The following is a 17,683-nucleotide window of genomic DNA, read 5'->3' as shown; positions in this document are numbered from 1 at the left end:
AGTTTTAATTTCATGATTTGTTTTCACAGCAAGTATTTATTTGCTATGCACAGTGCATACATGTGTCTTTTAATTGTAAATTAATTTTCGGTCGAATTGTTGGTTTCTCCTTTTTTTTCGTTTATTAAATTTTCGATTTTTCATTGGGCACGAGGCGTATGCTAAATATTGCGCATACGCTGCGTGCGTCATCGCCGCACATTGCATTTGTTGACCACATAAATATACGCAAATACTGCACAGCCTAATTATAAATTCAATTTAATTTGAATTTGGATTTTTGAAACCATTTGTATAAACACTTAATATTTAATGACCTGCTGCTCTTTAAAGCAGGCGCCGCTGACAGTCTCTAGCAGAAATCGAGTCTGCCATAACGAGTTGATGGACAAGGGACCAACTACAAAGGTTGCTGCAGTGCTGAGCAGGTAAAGTCCAATTTCGCTGGGTAGTCCAGAAAATGCCCAGAATTTGCCGTTGAAAAGGCATTTCATTTGGCTAGCTACGAGAGCATTGAGTGACTCGCACAAACCAGCAGTTGTTGCCAAAACCAATGCCAAAAGCTGCTGCAGCTTCACCTGCAGTCTGGCACGGCACAAAATAACAGCCTACAACTGGCTCGAAGCATTCGTGCATTTATGACCCGAAATTCTTAAATCACAAGCCAACATGCGAGCCAATTAATGAGCAAAGTATCCACAGTACCTTTAACCTTCAGAGCTAAAATGCATATTGAATTTGTTCGATAGATCACTTGAAGCCTACACTGAAAATAAATGAGAATGCAAGTAACTATGTGCTTTAAGGCACATTTTCAATAAAGTCAATTGAATTAAAGCTTTGTTAGCGAAAGCTTAACGGGATTTTAGGCTTATAGATATGAATTAAACAATAAACGCATTTCATCGCATTTTTACTTAAGAAAAGAGGCGTCTAAAAGGCCTTTAGTAGCGTATGCTAGTGTTTATTAATATTTGTAGAATATATAATATTTAATATACATTTATAGCAGATATAAGCCCGCAGACTTTAACTGGCGCTTTTAAGGGTCTTTAATGCATATCCTAAACGAATCGTATGGCTTCACTGACAGCAAAGCTCTAATATTGCTCCTAATGAGGGTTGCCGTCGCGCAACCCTATTTGAATACCGTCAGCTATGGAAAACTGAAGTCGCAGCCTACTTTTTGGGGAGCAGCCCCAATGCCAGTATCGTTCACAAATCAGATGGCTGAGGCAACCTTTTAAAGCCGCATCAGCAAATATTTAAGCTCATTCCAGGCTAAAAATACGTGACGCCCGCTGTCTCTTTCTCTCATCCAAACACCGTGCGTACAAACCAAAAAAAATAAAATAAAGAGAGCCAACGAAAATATAAGAATGGGGGCAGCACGTTTAAAAATAGCAAAATGAATGAATATTAAATTACGATAAATAAAAAGCAAGTCGAGAACTTGAAAGCCCCAAAAATACACGACCATATTCTAGACTTTTGCACAGCTATTGGTTCACTTTTGTTGTTGTCATCATCGTTGTTGTTGCTGTTATTGTCGCTGCTGCTTCTGGTTGGTTTTTATTGCATTTCCGTAAAGTAAGCCATGTAAATCACTTAAGAGTTCTGATGGTTCGCGACTGGCCCCACGTAGCTGCTCTAAAAAGCACATAAAGCAAAAATGCTGTGAAAATCATTTGTTACACTACGCGTATGGATAACTGTAAAGTGCCTTTCTGCCATTCGCAGGGTGTGTGCGTGCGTATATGTGTGTTCGTGTGTGTGTGTGTGTGTGTGTGTAGCTTTCGCTGTTACAATAATGTGCACTTATTTTTTATAGCAATCATTTAAGACAAAAATGTAGCAAAAGCACAACGAAGTAAAAATAAAACAAAGCAACCAAGTCACTAAAAAAAATAAAAATTATATATATATGTATATACGACAGACACACACACATAGACATATGTATATTTATATATATATATATATACATATATATATTTATTCTAAAAGTCTAACAAAAAGATGCGAAATGGCGTCCGGAAATGTTTGCGCAACTGGAAGTTCAAGCAGCCCAATTTCCACTCCCCATTCCGTTCGTCTGTTTATCCTGTTGCGATTCCCAACTGGTTAACCCCGTTGTGCTGCATCTGAGCTCAAAACTCAACTGCTTTTGTTCCATCGCTTATATACAATTACATATATTTGCAACGCACTCTCTATCTGTCTCTTTCTCTCTCCGTCTGCTTCAATGTAGCTGCCACCCATTCCGCTGATGAGCGTCAATCAAGGAAATTGCTACTTTTTCAACAATTTTTCACTCGCTTTGTGCTTAAGCCGCGGGCTACATGAAAGTCAAAAACTGGTACTCGTAATCGCGGTCGATGTATTCAAGTATTCGCTGCGTGAATCTCGTTGAGGTGAGTGACAGAATTGAGGTTGTTTTCTCCTGAGCGCTGAATCGAAGGAATTAGAATTAAACTAGAGCTTATAACGTTATTCTTTTTTTTATTCTCAAACCCATTCAAAATGGAAATCGATATAAAAACGCAGAGCAAATGCATGTGTGACAGGGCATTAACGACTTCTTCGGACCATGGCATAAGCCAGCCATTTGCTTAATACTATTAGAGCGCTAGAGAGATTCAATTTGGCCAAAATAATTTGAGAAATTTTATAGCCCATTTCCGCGCCAGAAATGTACACACAGGCCACACTATCCTTAAAACTTAATACTTCAATACTGAGTATCTTCTAGTCGAAAGACGAATTTAAAGCTGTTTTCAACACTCCTCTAGGAAATCTTAAGTTCAGTGCAACTTCTACAGCCATTTCGAAATACTTAATTAATTATTAATTGAATAATTGTGAAGAATGTGCTTATTAAATTTGCAGTTCGCCAAAGTTTTAATTTTCAGTTCTCCAGTTTCTCTTTACATCTTACTTTTATTTTTACTTGACATTTTCATTGCAATTGTTGTGGGCTTGATGTATACTATGTGCTATAATAGACGTTGATACCTGGCGCTTGGCTACAGCTACCATGTAGGAAAGTTTTGGCCAACCCATCAGGTTTTTCAGGCACATTCTTTCAAAATTTTCTTAACGCAAAGTTTTTGCGAACAATTACGTACGTGTGGCCCAGCAAGGCCGCCGCCCCAGTCGGTAGCTACCACAAGCCAGCTGGAGTTGGGAGTTGGAGTCGGGTTCGGGGTCGGAGACGTGTCTGGGGTAGGGGAGTGGCACTGTAACTGGGTGAATGTTTTGCATGACAACTTTTTGCTACTTAGCAGCGGCAGCAAGCACCAGGGGCGGTCTTGGTTTTGCCAGCAGGGAGGGATGGTAATAGTCAACCAACTAACTACATAACTGCAGACAGAACATGTCGCGGTTAAGGTGAGCGAGTGACAGGCTGACAGGTGGCGAGGCGAGGCGAGGCAGGGTATGAGGCGAGCGTCAAGTATGTTGTGTGGTAGGCAATGGGTTTCTTCTCCCATCATCAACATCATTATCATCGTCAGTGTCAGCGTTGCGCTCATTCCAAGTACTTAGGAAACTTTGCACTATATAAGCTAAACTTTTTCAACCAGAGTGGCAGCGGGCAGGGCAGCGGGAGGGGTAGCTAACTCCTCCCAGCCGGTCGCAGCCTTTAGTTGGCAATAATATGACAATAATGACTCTGTTGACAGCAGTGGCAACATGAGGCACTGTCCCCGCAATTGGTAACTAAGCTTAATAGAAGCAAGAGAAGGAGGAGCAATGGTAACAAGTTACCCGAAACTGTTGCATACTCTAGCGCATCACTCGCTTGGCTTGGCCTGAAATTACAATGCAAGAGTCGCACAAATATTAACATGTAATGCCCCCCAAATGACATTAAAGAATTTAAATGCTTACCTATTTGAGACGTGTGGCGTTTGAGGGAAGGGGACAGTAATGGGCCAGCGACAGCCTCACAAAAGGAAATGAGAAAATTTTTGTTCATTTCCCTCAAATGTCACTACACCTACATACACTTTGACTTGTCCTGTAGGCAAATCTCAGTACTTAAACTCACTTGGGCTCAACTCAACGAAAGTTGAGTTGACATTGCTTTTCGTTTGTTGTTGCTTTAATTATGGATATGTAACCACTAGCTTATGTGACTATTCTATGTCTATTTGGCTATAAATCAATCAGAGCCGTGCTTTAAACAGAAGAATTATCAATCCGATGTTGTAAACCTCAAATACAAATATTTTGTTACTGCAAAGTAAAGAAAAAGTTGGAAGAGTGTAAGAAGCACACAGAAAATACACTTTAATAAGCAGGGCCTGAATGCCAGGCTAGTTTATGGTATTCGCCAAAGGACATAATTGGCAATGCTATTGAAAACTATTCGGTCGATAGCCTATAAATTATAGTAATAATGCAACTTAAAAAGCTATTTCATTTAATTTTATTTCAAAATCGGAATTTATGAATTCGCAATCAACATTTGTGTATAACTCGATCAGCTGTGATTCCGCCCTCATAAAGGTAAGTTGCCACCGCTTTGGGGGGCGCCTGTTGCGTCTACATGCTGACAATTGAGGCGCCCCTCAATGGTGTATGCAGGCAGGAGAGAGGGGACAGGTCTGTGCCCCAACGGCCTTCTGTAGCTTCTGTTGCTGCCGCTGCAAATGGCACTGATGTTACCGAGATATCAGCTTAACAGCCTTAAAAGCTTTGCTCTCTTTTTTATTTATATATTTTTGTTCTTTTTCTAGGGCAATCGCTAACTCAATTTGTCAGTGCTATTCGCGATTTGTGTGGGGCCTGCCACGCCCCACTGTAAGGCTGTGAAAATCCACATTATCCTATTTTTTTTTTTGTTACTTATTTTTGTGTTTTCGCTTTTTTATGCTACATTTTGTAATGCGTCGCAAATCGAAAGAAAATGAAAGCGACGTTGCGCAAACAGAAATCCTTTGTTAATTAGTAAAAAAAACAACGAGAACAAAAACATAAAGAGTGGGCGTCACAAGGGGCGTGACATTAGCATGTACTTAGTTTTGGCATTTGTAAAAATTGCCCCGACGCCGGCTTAACTCGAGCCAAAGAACAAACAGAAACCAAATTTGAGACGGAGCTGCAGACACAGACACGGAGGCGGCAAAGGCAGCTGCAGGCTCGGCAACGGAAGTGACAGACAAACAAATGTTGACTTGGCTTAGAATGTAATTAAAAATGGAAAATGTGCCGCTGAGTCGCCTTGAACTTCCGCGGAGATCGGTCGTGTTTTCTGTGCATTCCCGTGCGTGTGTATGTTCAGTGCATCCCAGGCAAAAAACAAACAAAAAGTGACAGTGACACTAACTAAGCCCGCCCCAGGGCTTAACAAACAAATCGCGCCTGCAGAGCGCGAAAAAAAACAATTGTGCTGCCTCTGGCAGCTAAACTATATATATATATAAACATATATAAACATTTAAATTTTTTTTTTTTTACACAAAAGTGCAACCGCGTGCGAGCGTAAGAGAGCAAGCTTTTGCTAAGCTCAAACTGCGCTCAGCTGATCGCCTTAACTCAGCTGTAGTGTGTGTGTGTGCGTGTGAGTGAGCAGAGCTTTCGCGAGAGAGCTTTTGCCTAGACTCACTAACACAAGTAAAGCACTAGCCAATAGGAGAACAATCAGTGCTGGCAAGTCAGTCACTGACCGTGACAGTGCTGACACTTTCCAGTCACCGTTTCGCTCCCCGTTCACCAAAGTCACTTTTCACAAAAATACTGGAGATTTTTGTAAATAAGTGCAGCTAGTAAATTTTGGTCTACATCTCACCTAATGGCGTCCAACAAGCCGAATCCACTCATCCCCGACTATCCTGCGTCACCTATATACAACCCGTCGGATAATGTGCTACCGCCATACATCACGCTGTGCGGGGGTACTACGCTACTCACCACGTCGTGCATCACCACAACTGCCTGCTCCCTAGGAACGACTACGGTAACGTCGTCCCTCGCACATGGCATCAGCTCCCAAGGCCCCGCAATCCCGTCCATTCCTGGCGCGAATCCTGCTACAAGCCCGGATCTCCACGCGTTTTTGAATAATTACCCGCCCAAGACTTCACGTACTTGGCAAGGTCAATGGTTTAAGGCCACAAAAAGAGAAGGTGGCAATCTCTCCCCCCATATCGTCCGTAAGAAGGCGAGCACCACCGAAACCAAGAAAGCCAGCCAAAACCGGTTTGCGGCCCTCTGTGACGAAGAGGAATGCGACATGGACACGGAAGTAGAGCTAGCCACCAACAAGGAAGCTTGCGCCGACGAGGATGTAGATGATAGGCCATCCACCTCGCACGCAGCTCGCGCAAGGGCCAGCAGGCAACAAACGGCAAATAAAAAGCTTGCCGCACACCCGCAACCCACCCAGACGGCGCCTCCCAATGAGCGGCCTGCCTCTAAGGTGCCGAGAATAACTGTGCCAAACGTCCTCAGTTTCACCAAGTTCTGCAAGGAACTAGACAGCGTCCTAGGCGCGGACACTTACACCGTCAGATCGCTTAATTCTGGCGACTGCATCGTCCAATGCCGCAACCCAGACGAATACCGAACGCTGGCAAGGCACCTTCGCGAGAACGGCTGCCTGTTTCACCACCACCAGCTTGCAGAAGACCGGCCGTACCGCATAGTTCTACGAAATATCCACCACGAGGTCGCATCCGAAGATATTTCAGCGCAATTGGCAGAAAAGGGGCACCACGTTGTCCGCATATATACCCCGCGTAGCAGAGTCAATAACGAACCTCTAAATATGAGATTTGTTGACCTGAGGAAAGCGGAGAACAATAACCTTGTCAAATCAATAACAGTACTATGCAGGCACAAAGTTTCGTGGGAGAAGCCTCGCAAGACGTCGGGCCCTGTACAATGCAACAGATGCCAAGAGTACGGGCACACAAAATCTTACTGCTCGAGACACTATGTGTGCAAGGAGTGTGGGGACAACCATCCAAGCAACGAGTGCACACTTGGCAAGGACGAGAATCGGTGTTGTCACCACTGTGGAGAAGCACACGCAGCAAACTTCAAAGGCTGCAAGAAGTACCTGCAATATGCTTTCCAGCAGAAAAACCAGCACAAGGCAAATGGCAGAGATGCAAGCCGCTCCAGAGATCCCCGCCCCAAAACAGCCGCTCCTGCCTGCAGCTTCGTGCCCGGCCAACAATCCTTTGCCAGCGTCCTCCGCGGTACCCAGCCCGCAGAGCGCAGTGCCCGCTCATCGTCTCGCAGAAGGAACACTGGCAGTACTCACAGCCAATCGCAACCTGTTGCCGACAACTGCCCCAACTCAGCCCTTGAGCTCATGATGAAGCAAATGTTCGCCAGATTCGACCAACTGATGTCTCTCATACAGACTCTTTTACAAGCGCTAATGCACACTAGCGCCAAAAATAACAGTGCCTAAAATGAGCTCCCTCAGGATAGCACTATGGAACGCCAACGGAGTCTTTTCGAAAGCGAATGAGATCACAGCCTTCATCGAACTCCACCACATCGATGTGTTTCTGCTCACGGAGACTCACTTCTGCTCTCGAATCACCCTCAGAGTGCCAGGCTACACTCTCCACACCGCCAACCACCCAGACAACAGCCAACATGGAGGAGCAGCAATATTGATCAGGTCGTCCTTGTCGCACCACTCACTTGAGTCATCCTGCCACTGGCATATGCAAGCTGCTGTTATCCGATTCGGATCCAGCAGAGGCGACTTCAATCTCGCCTCTGTATACTGCCCTCCGGCCTTGAGAGTGACTGAGGCACACTTTCGAGCCCTTTTCGACCAGCTTGGCCCCAAATTCCTGGCAGGAGGAGACTGGAATGCCAAACATCGCTGGTGGGGAAACTACCGCATGTGCCCCCGAGGGAGAACGCTCTTCTCTGCCATTGAGAATGAAGGCATCGAAGTCATAGCCACTGGAGAGGCAACGTGCTACCCATATAGGGCTACTGCAACACCAAGTGCACTTGACTTCGGGCTCTACAAGGGATTCAGACAGGAACAGCTGCGAATACGAAGCCTCCTTGACCTGACGTCGGATCACCTCCCATTACTGATTGAGCTCGAGGAGACTCCCAAGTGGGAAGTTGGAATCCGCAAAATGCTCCCGCCGCGCTCTAACTTGGGAGTATACCGGGCCTGCCTCGAGGACACATTAGAGCTCAACGTCACCATAAATACGGCAAGTGAACTGGAGAGCTACGTTGACCACCTCACAGCGAAAATTACGGAAGCTGCTAGACGTGCAGCCCCGCAAACCCTGCCTCACTCTCGTACCTTCAGAAGGTCCCTACTAAGCCCTGAAGCCAGGAGTCTCCTTGCCGACAAAAGACGTCTAAGGAGGCTGTACATCCGCAACGGAGACCCCTCTACCAAGGCAGAAATGGTAAGCGCGTCCAACCGGCTCAGACGACTGCTGGCTAGGACTCGAACGGAAAATCTAGACAGCCTCCTCGAAACAACTGGGCATGACGGCAACAGCACCTTTTCAGTGTGGAAGCTCACCAGAAGCATTAAGAGGCAACCAGTTTTTACCTCCCCGATCACGGACCACTCTGGCCTCTGGCTCCGATCGGACGAGGAAAAGGCCAACGCGTTTGCTGACTACTTGGAGACAACCTTCAAGCCATTCGACTTCGCAGATGTTGCACAGCGCCGTAAAGTAGCCGAGTCACTGGACGCTCCACTGCAGATGGCTCTCCCGATAAGAAGCATCTCCCCCGCGGAAATCGGGACACAGCTGAAAATGCTTGAGCTAAAGAAGACCCCAGGATGCGACGAAATCGACAACAGAGCAGCTAAGGCTCTCCCACGCAAAGGAGTCATGGCGCTCGCCACAATTTTCAACTCCATGCTCCGCCTTGGCCACTTTCCGAAGCAATGGAAACATGCGAAAATTGTGATGATCGCCAAACCCGGTAAGCCGCTAACTCAACTTGAGTCCTACCGCCCTATAAGCCTTCTGCCGACGCTCTCAAAAGTCTTTGAGCGACTTCTGCTAAGCCGTCTCTTAGAACTCGACGAGGTCACGCGCCTGGTCCCGGATCATCAGTTTGGCTTCAGAAAGTCTCACGGCTGCCCCGAGCAGGTCCACCGGGCAGTAAAACACGTACTAGAAGCTTTTGAGCAGAAGCAATACTGCGTCGGCGTTTTCCTCGATGTCAAACAAGCGTTTGACAAGGTCTGGCACGATGGTCTTCTGTTCAAGATCAAACTGATACTCCCAGCGCCATACTTCAGCATCCTTAGCTCCTTTCTGGCAGGACGCACCTTTAATGTGGCCGTTAAAGACCAAAGGTCGGCAATTAAGGGCATCAGAGCAGGTGTCCCACAAGGCAGCGTCCTCGGTCCGATGCTGTACACGCTGTATACGGCGGACCTGCCCACACAAGGACAAAGCAACGAAGACCTCAGCCCTGCGAGACTGCTGGTGGCAACATATGCGGACGACACTGCCTTCCTAGCCTCCCACAAAAATCTGCAAGCTGCTACAAGTGCAGTGCAGGACTGGCTGCTGCAGATCGAAACCTGGACAGCTATGTGGAACATCGCTATAAACTGTGCCAAGTCCGCCTGCGTCACTTTTACGCTGCGCCCATACAGCTGCCAGGGGCTACGGTTCGATGGAGGAACCATTGAGCAGACCAACTCTTTCTGCTACTTGGGTGTCCACCTGGATCGAAGGCTCATATGGGGGCCTCACATCGCAGCAACGAGAGCAAAATGCCTGAGAAGACTTCAAAAGCTCGATTGGCTACTAAAGCCTCAAAGCAAGCTGCACATATCCACGAAGACACTGCTTATCAAAACGATGGTAACGCCTATCTGGACATATGCGATCCAAGTTTGGGGCACGGCATCAGCACACCAGCTCCGTCGCATAAGAGTGGTCCAAGCCAAGGCAGCACGCAAGGTTGCTGGCCTGCCATGGTACGTAACAACAGACGCCATCGAACGCGATCTCCGCCTAACAAAGGTCGGAGATCAGCTCAACTTCTTCAGCAGCCGATACTCTGACAAATTGGTGCAGCATCCGAACGCGGCCGCAAGGGCCCTGGCTGAGCCCATCAGTGAGAGGCGCCTCCGAAGGCTACACCCCGACGACCTACCAACGAGGCACATCACTTAAACATCCCTTTCCCATTATTGTTATATATTTTTAAGTCTGTAATTATCATTTAAGTTATTAAATAATAACTATACACTATACCCTTAACTCCGCTTGGTAGAGATCAGAAGGCACTGATCGATTCCAGCGCAAAATAAACCAAATTAAGTTTAAAAAAAAAAAAAAAAAAAATGTGCCGCTGATTATTTGCCACAGCACAGCCCCCAACCCACCCGACGCCGAGCCACGCCGCCCGCTTGCCACTCGTTTAAAGCTATTTAGATACACGTTGAACATTCTGCCGCTTCACATCGGGTAGGTGCGATTCTGGAATTTTTACATGCGCTGCTTGCACGTGACATGGCTAAAAGGATACACAGATCCGGACACAAAGGGATATGGGACTACCGGGTACTCACAGCCAGGCAACGAGCCGAAAGTAGTAAATCCAAAAAGGGGATTTGCATGCATGTACGGCGTGCACGCCGGAGCAGGACGTGGGCACGTATAGCCAAGAGGGCTTGGAGCTGGGGCAAAAGAGGAAGCACACACACACTCGCACGTGAATACGCGCATGTGTGCGTGTGTGTCTGTGTATGGCTACGCAAACACAAAAGCAAATCATTAAAGAAAAACTTGCACAAAATTATGTTTATTCCTTGTTTAACTTTTCATATATACATAGCATATTTTGTATACCCTTTGAGGCACAAGGCTTTCAGCTCGAATCGCGAGGTCGATATCTATTCCCAAGTTTCACGAAGTCTTATACTATCGAAGAATTCTGAATGTTCATTTACTTAGCATGCTCCTCTAATTATTAGTGGAACCCTCATAACTAATATACTCATAAATCTTGTCTCAGTGAAAAAGTCACTTGTAAAATTTGGACTGTTCAACTATATCCTGTACTTATTCAAATAATATTTAATATAAACATAATAATAATAATAATATTAATATCAAAAATAATTCTAATAGTAATAGTTATAAATATAAATACGTACGAAATAAAGAGTATTCACCATTCAACCAAACCCACAAAGAAAATTTTATTTATTTTTGCTATTTTTTTTTTTTTTGCCCCTTGTGTTAGTTCCATTTTAGTAGCATTTTTAACTCTTGTGATTTTCGTGGCTTTCGTATAGTTAACGTCTGGCTTTCGTCATGTCCTATATTCCTCGAATTTGATGCGTAGTGTTTGTCTTTCTGTTTGTTGATAGAGTGTGCTGGAGAATGGGGATAACGGGAGGGGCTTTCGAATTCACATTGCACCAAAGTCGACTAATTAAACATTTTAGCCAAAATGAAAATGAAAATTTTTTCGTCTATATATCACAAGTTAAATACTTTTTTTCAGTTTATACCCTATACTCAAAAAGGTGAGTTGGCTTGGCAAGTTTATGCAGGTTAAACTTATAATAAATACAATAATAACCGCATTTTTCGCATCTGATCGCGTTTGCATGCCATTTTGATGAAATACAAACTTAAACCATACAAATTAGTTATTTTAAATAATGCTGTGCATTTTTTGGCTATGCATGCGCAAAAGTACACAGTATCTACAAGTGAGTAGTACCCCATATCACGCTTACTTGTTTTATTTTATTTTCTCTTTTTTTTCGTGGTAAAGGGTTCCCAAATTTCATTTCAACGCGTTTGCTGTGCTGGCTGATGTTCTTGTTTCTGTTGAGTTTGTTTGTTCTTTTCGTTGTTGTTGTTTTTGTTGTTGTGTTTATTTTTCGCCAACTCTGAAAAAGCTGCTCGCATTTTGCGCTGAGCCAAGTTTTCAACCATATCAAAGGGTTTCCTTTTGATTTTCTGTTGGAAACATAAACAAAACTTGCCATAATTTTGGCTACGAGTTGTGTTTTGCATCTGAAAAACGGCTCAGGTATAGGCATAAATTATATTAAATAAACGTCGGGCTAATTAAAAATGACTTGGTGTGTGAATGCCATTACAAAAAAAGTTTCTCTTTAATAAACATCAATTAGATCGTAAATTAAGAGAGTCAGCAATGAGTATCTAATGCTTAGTATCTAATCGTTTCATCTATATCAGCGTTTCACACAGTATAAAGATACTAAGTCTGCTATAAGTTCTGTGCTATTTGCGATATTTATCGTCCATTAAGCCGACATCACACTATTCCTGAGCAGATTCTTTATGAGTATAGGTGTATTTTGTTGTCTACTTATCTACTTATTCCACGTATCAATCGTCTATTGAAGCGTTTACAACCCACGCTTAAACCAGTTCTTTGTGTTTACCAAAAGTTCACGATTATCAACTTTTATTAATATATTTACTTGTTTTACTTGCAATAATTAAATTAAACTATAATTAACTACAAATAACTTTTATAATACCTTTACGAAACAGACATTTTGTTAAAAGAAACAGCTTTCAAATAGAGCTTTGAATGTTCTGTGTTTTTCCAGATGAAGCCATTAAAACGACAAAACGTGTTGTTAAATGCAGCAATGAAAGCCTACAAAAAGTTAATGCTAAAAGTGTCAAATGAAATGAAATGCCCATGTGACAAATACGAGTATAAACGTCAGTCTTGAGCAGAGCATGCACAGTTGCCCGAGAGACCTACACACACGCACACCCACACACACACACACCTGTCACGTGTAGGCCAAATAAAATTGAAATATTCAAGACGTCCCCGACGACAACATAAACTGCGAAGTTGTTGTCCCGTGTATCTAGCCCAGCGCAGCTGAAGCAGCATTCCGAAAGCTACTGCTGCTTCTACTGTGCACACAATGTCGGTGCGGTGGGGGTACGTGGGGGGTGGGGGTGCGTGTGTGTGTGTGTGTGTGTTCCATGGGGTTTGTTATTGACAAGGCATGAGTTGACGCGACTTTAAATTTAGTAACAAATGCCTGGCAAGGGAAGTGCAGGGCAACGCATATTTAAAAATGCCTAAGTGGAACGTCTGTTCCACACACACACACACACACACACACACAGGTTGCTAACTTACTCGTGCGCCAACTGATTAAAGTTAATATGCACTCATATTGGATTATGAGTGCTGTCAAATGGGTCTAAGCGGAACGATGACTGGGTGGGGGCGGTGCTGACAATGTAAGGCACTCAACTTGAAAGCCTAAAGAAATAGACCAACGCAAATGTGTCGCGAGTGTTAATGTTGTTGCTCTTGTTCTTTCCACAGTTGTTATTGTTGTTGTTGTTGTGCGGTTGGTGCTGATGCGCGCTACTTTGGCGCGCTTCTAGGTCTTAATAGGCCTGGCTATATGACAGTCAAGTCAATGGCAGCCACACCCCTCGAACTCTCCGTCAAACCTACTTGCCACTCAGCCGCAGTACGTTAACAACTTAAAGGCGACATACATCAAACGACATTGCAAACACGCACACGCACAAGCGCATACGGGCACAGGCACAAACACACACATATATGGATGTGAACATAAGCGCACATGTTTGTTATCCTTAGCAACTATGCAGGAGCCATAGTCTGTGCCCCCATTTCAGCAAGTGGCATACTTTTAGCCCAGTTTTAAAACGCGTTAAGGTGCCCAGCGCAGCGTCATTGACTAAGTGCGTAAAATTAACTGCCGTTCAAGGCGATGCCTACTTCTTACTGCCCCCTGCTGAAGGGCGCGCACACACACACACACACCCTCAGTATATAGCACAGCATTTGAATTTATAACGCATAAGTGTGCGTGGCGAGAAAATGTGCGAGGATGGAAATGATTTTCTCTAGCAATGTGGACCATTTTTTTTTATTCAAGTCACATTTTAAGCTATGTGCCGCAAAACCAAAGGCCAAAGGCAAAGATCGCAAATTTGTCTTTGGATCAAACCGTTTCGGGGACCGAGTTCCAATATTTACCATTTACTATAAACCGAACCTTAAGCTGGACTATTAGAAAAAGGGAAGGATCATCCGAAACCCTAAGCAGGTTCACGAATCAAACCTTGCAGTCAGGCATTTGTTTGAGCCGTAAACAGAACTACTCTACCTACAACTCCATCGTTTTATAATCCATAGTTGTTTTTATTTTATTCACATTTCATGCAAATCGGCTCGGAACCAACTAAAATCCGATTCATAAGCAATTAATATTATAATTTACCATTGTGTCTAAATGCGATTCACAGCAAGCATATCTTAAAGAACTAAAGGCGAAAACTAAAAACAATATAGATTTAAATAGATATATATTTGCACATTGAAACGATAGAGCAATTAAGTCCATTTGGAGCGGTATAGCAAATGTAGACACTTGAGCTTTGCCAAGAGTATACAAAAATCGATGCACAGGAAATTTGTTTATGTACCCTCGTAAGGGCACGTGCTATAAGGGAAACAACAACCACTTGATGACATTTTCATGGCCTTTAAAAGCGCTGCTCATAAACGTTTTAGAAAATTTCGTTGCCCGTCGCTTTGGTTTAATATAAAGTTAGTTAATAACTGGCTTCAACGATGACGTCATAGCAGTTTCCAAATGACGTCACACTTAACTCAGCTAAAGACTCCGTGTCAACGCGATAAATAACGCTTTCCGGCCGTTAAACGCATCGATAATACATCTGCTAATAACTAACATCGCTAAGCTAGCTATGATTAACAGCACACCCAGTCGGTCCTTTGGGCACAAGAATTTTGATTGGGATAAATTGAAGCTGGACAGTGGACGCCATTTAATGAATATTCATGAGACGCAGCACAGGCGGCACTGTAACCAGAAGAATGTTAGCAAAAAGTTGCATATTATTTATAGCTATGCCTAAGGGTCGCCCTTCCCCCAGACAATACAGATGGACCCCTAATCCTTACTCACTCAAACGTATGATGATAACCATGACGCCAAAGAGAATGAATGTACTGCGTACATCGGTAATCCGGCGCTTCGTCTCATCCTCGTTTTCGGGCAAGGGCAAACGAATCATTTGAACTAATTTATGTTGTTTTTGTTGTTGTATTTTAAAATTCTGCAGCTCCAACTTGTCGTAGTGTTCAATTTGTAATGAGCATAGAATATACGTGATGCTCTGAAACTGTCAACCGAATTTATTTTTATTTGTTTTTCCTTTTTTGTGGCCAACTAAGATGGATTTGATTTGAAAAGACAAATTCAGCCGTTTCGCATTTATTTCTATGTGCAAATAAATTCAATTTAAATTGAATCTCTTTCCTAATCTAATCAAACTTCATTCATTTTCAATATAACTATTATTAGTTTAACATGAATTAACCGGTTGCGCTTGAAGCCTTGAATATCAAATTAGGCATCTATTAAAAAGTGCTACAGAATTTGGTTTAAACTTCAGATCTCACATAGGCTTAAGATAGTGCTTCGCGCCAGGACTGAGGAAGGCCATGGCCATTGTATATATGGTTTATAGAATGCATTTCACCAACTAAAATAGTTTCAATAGAAAGCCAATTTTACAGAACTGGGCAATAAGATTACGTCGGTGAGTGATAGGACTCAATACATGGTGTCCATGGGAAAGTCTTTAAGGAAAACGCGGTTGGGCGAAACAAAAACTAGCCAATATATTAAGTGCTTACTCCGTTCTAAGAGCATATATGACGACAGGCGGACATCAGCTTATCCCCTGAAATAACGATATTTGCCTTGGATTAACTCATTAGAAAAGTTTCACCGAAGCGAGAGGGCAAGAGAGACAGTCAAGTACTTAGGGCGTTGTGAAAATATTTGCTTAGCCAACTTAAAGATCAATAATTGTCGTTGCTAAAGGCTGCCACAACGATTAAGTGATTATTGATGTGGTCGATGAGGCTGCTTGAAGTCAGCTTTTTAATTACGGCAACTTTTTGACTCTGCACCCAGTTGAAGAGTACGGCTGAAGAGGCATGCATTTGGGGCTGCCTTGGTGCTATGCTTGCAAAATATGTCGTTTGTTTGGCTTGCACTCGAGTGCAATTTAAGTAAAATTGTTGCCAGGCGATGGCGCCATATGGCAGCATGCAGCTGCAGCAGTTGACAGTCGCCTGCCATTAGCCATTAGCCGTTAGCCATTAGCTTGCATTTATTTGCATATTACGCATACGCGATGTGGTGTGATGATTAGAGCCAAACAGCAGCTGACATTAGTCAGACTTTAAGCCCAAGACCAAGACCAAGACCAAATCCAAGACGGAGCACAGCCATAAGCAAAGAGAGCCGTTTTCCTAGCGTGCGGATAACCTTGACCCAGGCGCATAATATACGCCACTCCTTTTGGCCTTTGCCAGGCAAATTTGTTGTGCTCGTATCGTGTTCCTTAATTCACCTTGCACGCTAAGGCTAAGCTTATTATAACCCTGAGGCATCCAAGCCGTACATCGTGCACCGTCCACCACCCCGCCGCGCACCCAACACTTAATGAGCGGCATAAATCAGCGTGTCGGTTCGCAACTAAATCCACCTGTGACCCAGACCCAGAACTTAGAACCCAGACCCAGTCCGAGACCAGTGCACCAGGCACGCACATACGAGTTCACTCCACCTTCCCTCCAACATCTGCATAGCTGAGAGCTGTTAACAAAATACTATTTGATCGCGTGACGCTGGCAGATGGCGGGCGCCAAAGTGTCGGACGTCGGACGTTGGACGTCGGACTTTGGACGCGGCACAGTGCAACGCGGCGTATACGTGATGCCGCTGCTAATGAAAAATGAAAACTATTTTGCGTAGTTTAACGGCACTTATACGAGCGGAACTGTTTTTGATTTTATACTCTGATCACAAACTGATAACGAGTTTATAGGTTTTGTGCAATTGCCTACATGCTGTCCGTCTAAACGACTTCAAAAGTAAAATATCCATAAAATGTTCGTCATAGAAATTATTCTATTTTACTCTCTTTCTATCTTGACAACAAAAAGAGTTTATTATGGGTAAGTATTTTATCCGCTAAAGTCTATATGGATAACTAATGATGGATGTTGATGAAGTCAAACACATATTTGCACTGAAAACAGAGTATTGCATGGGCCCTACATTCCGCTCTATAACTTTTATTACGACACAGATAAATAACTGAAACGAGAGCCGAAATCAAACTAAGCCGTAATGAGTCCAACTATCTAGTGGAACTGATAGAGCCAAGGGGAGGTGTGTTCTGGTGTACAGCCAACAGGGTTCGATAAATTTATGGCATTCATTTCGTGATCAATCGCTTGTCAATGGCTGCCAGCAAATGGGAATTTGCGGTTTCAACTGAACAGAGTCAAATTGTAAATACGCTAAATCGCAGCATTTATACAGCAGGCAGGCAGCTGCCCCAGGTTGGTAAATGGCAAACGGCAAATGGTTGCTGCAACACGCCGCCCCGCCCATTGCGCTACACTGCAATCATTTTACTGGGCATTGTCTGATCAAAGATGCACACAAACACATGATGCATGCGAATGTTTTTGTTGTTGTTGTTGTGACATTTTAACCTGTGAATTCAGGCACACACACACACACACACACAGCTGTGTATTATTGCAGCTGTAAAAACTGCGGCTAATTGCTTTTTGTCACAGCTCACAGATTTGCATAAAACAC

At 43.8% G+C, this 17,683-nt stretch overlaps 2 long non-coding RNA genes across 2 annotated transcripts; one reads left to right on the top strand and one right to left on the bottom strand.

Annotated features, from left to right (window-relative positions):
• The first annotated feature begins 1,603 nt into the window (after positions 1–1,603).
• Positions 1,604–5,215, top strand: LOC138911239 (uncharacterized). Its single transcript, XR_011416673.1, has 3 exons — positions 1,604–1,741; positions 2,252–2,414; positions 4,743–5,215. It is a non-coding gene; the product is annotated as an uncharacterized lncRNA (long non-coding RNA).
• Positions 5,216–14,319: 9,104 nt separating this feature from the next.
• LOC116652191 (uncharacterized) lies at positions 14,320–15,247 on the bottom strand. Its single transcript, XR_004305190.2, has 2 exons — positions 14,963–15,247; positions 14,320–14,857 (listed from the first exon to the last, which is right to left on the bottom strand). It is a non-coding gene; the product is annotated as an uncharacterized lncRNA (long non-coding RNA).
• Positions 15,248–17,683: the final 2,436 nt, after the last annotated feature.

Source organism: Drosophila virilis, chromosome X (assembly GCF_030788295.1).
Source record: "Drosophila virilis strain 15010-1051.87 chromosome X, Dvir_AGI_RSII-ME, whole genome shotgun sequence".
Taxonomy (NCBI): Eukaryota; Metazoa; Arthropoda; class Insecta; order Diptera; family Drosophilidae; genus Drosophila; species Drosophila virilis.
The sequence above is the reverse complement of the archived record's forward strand: the minus strand, read 5'-3'. Positions and strand labels throughout refer to the sequence as shown.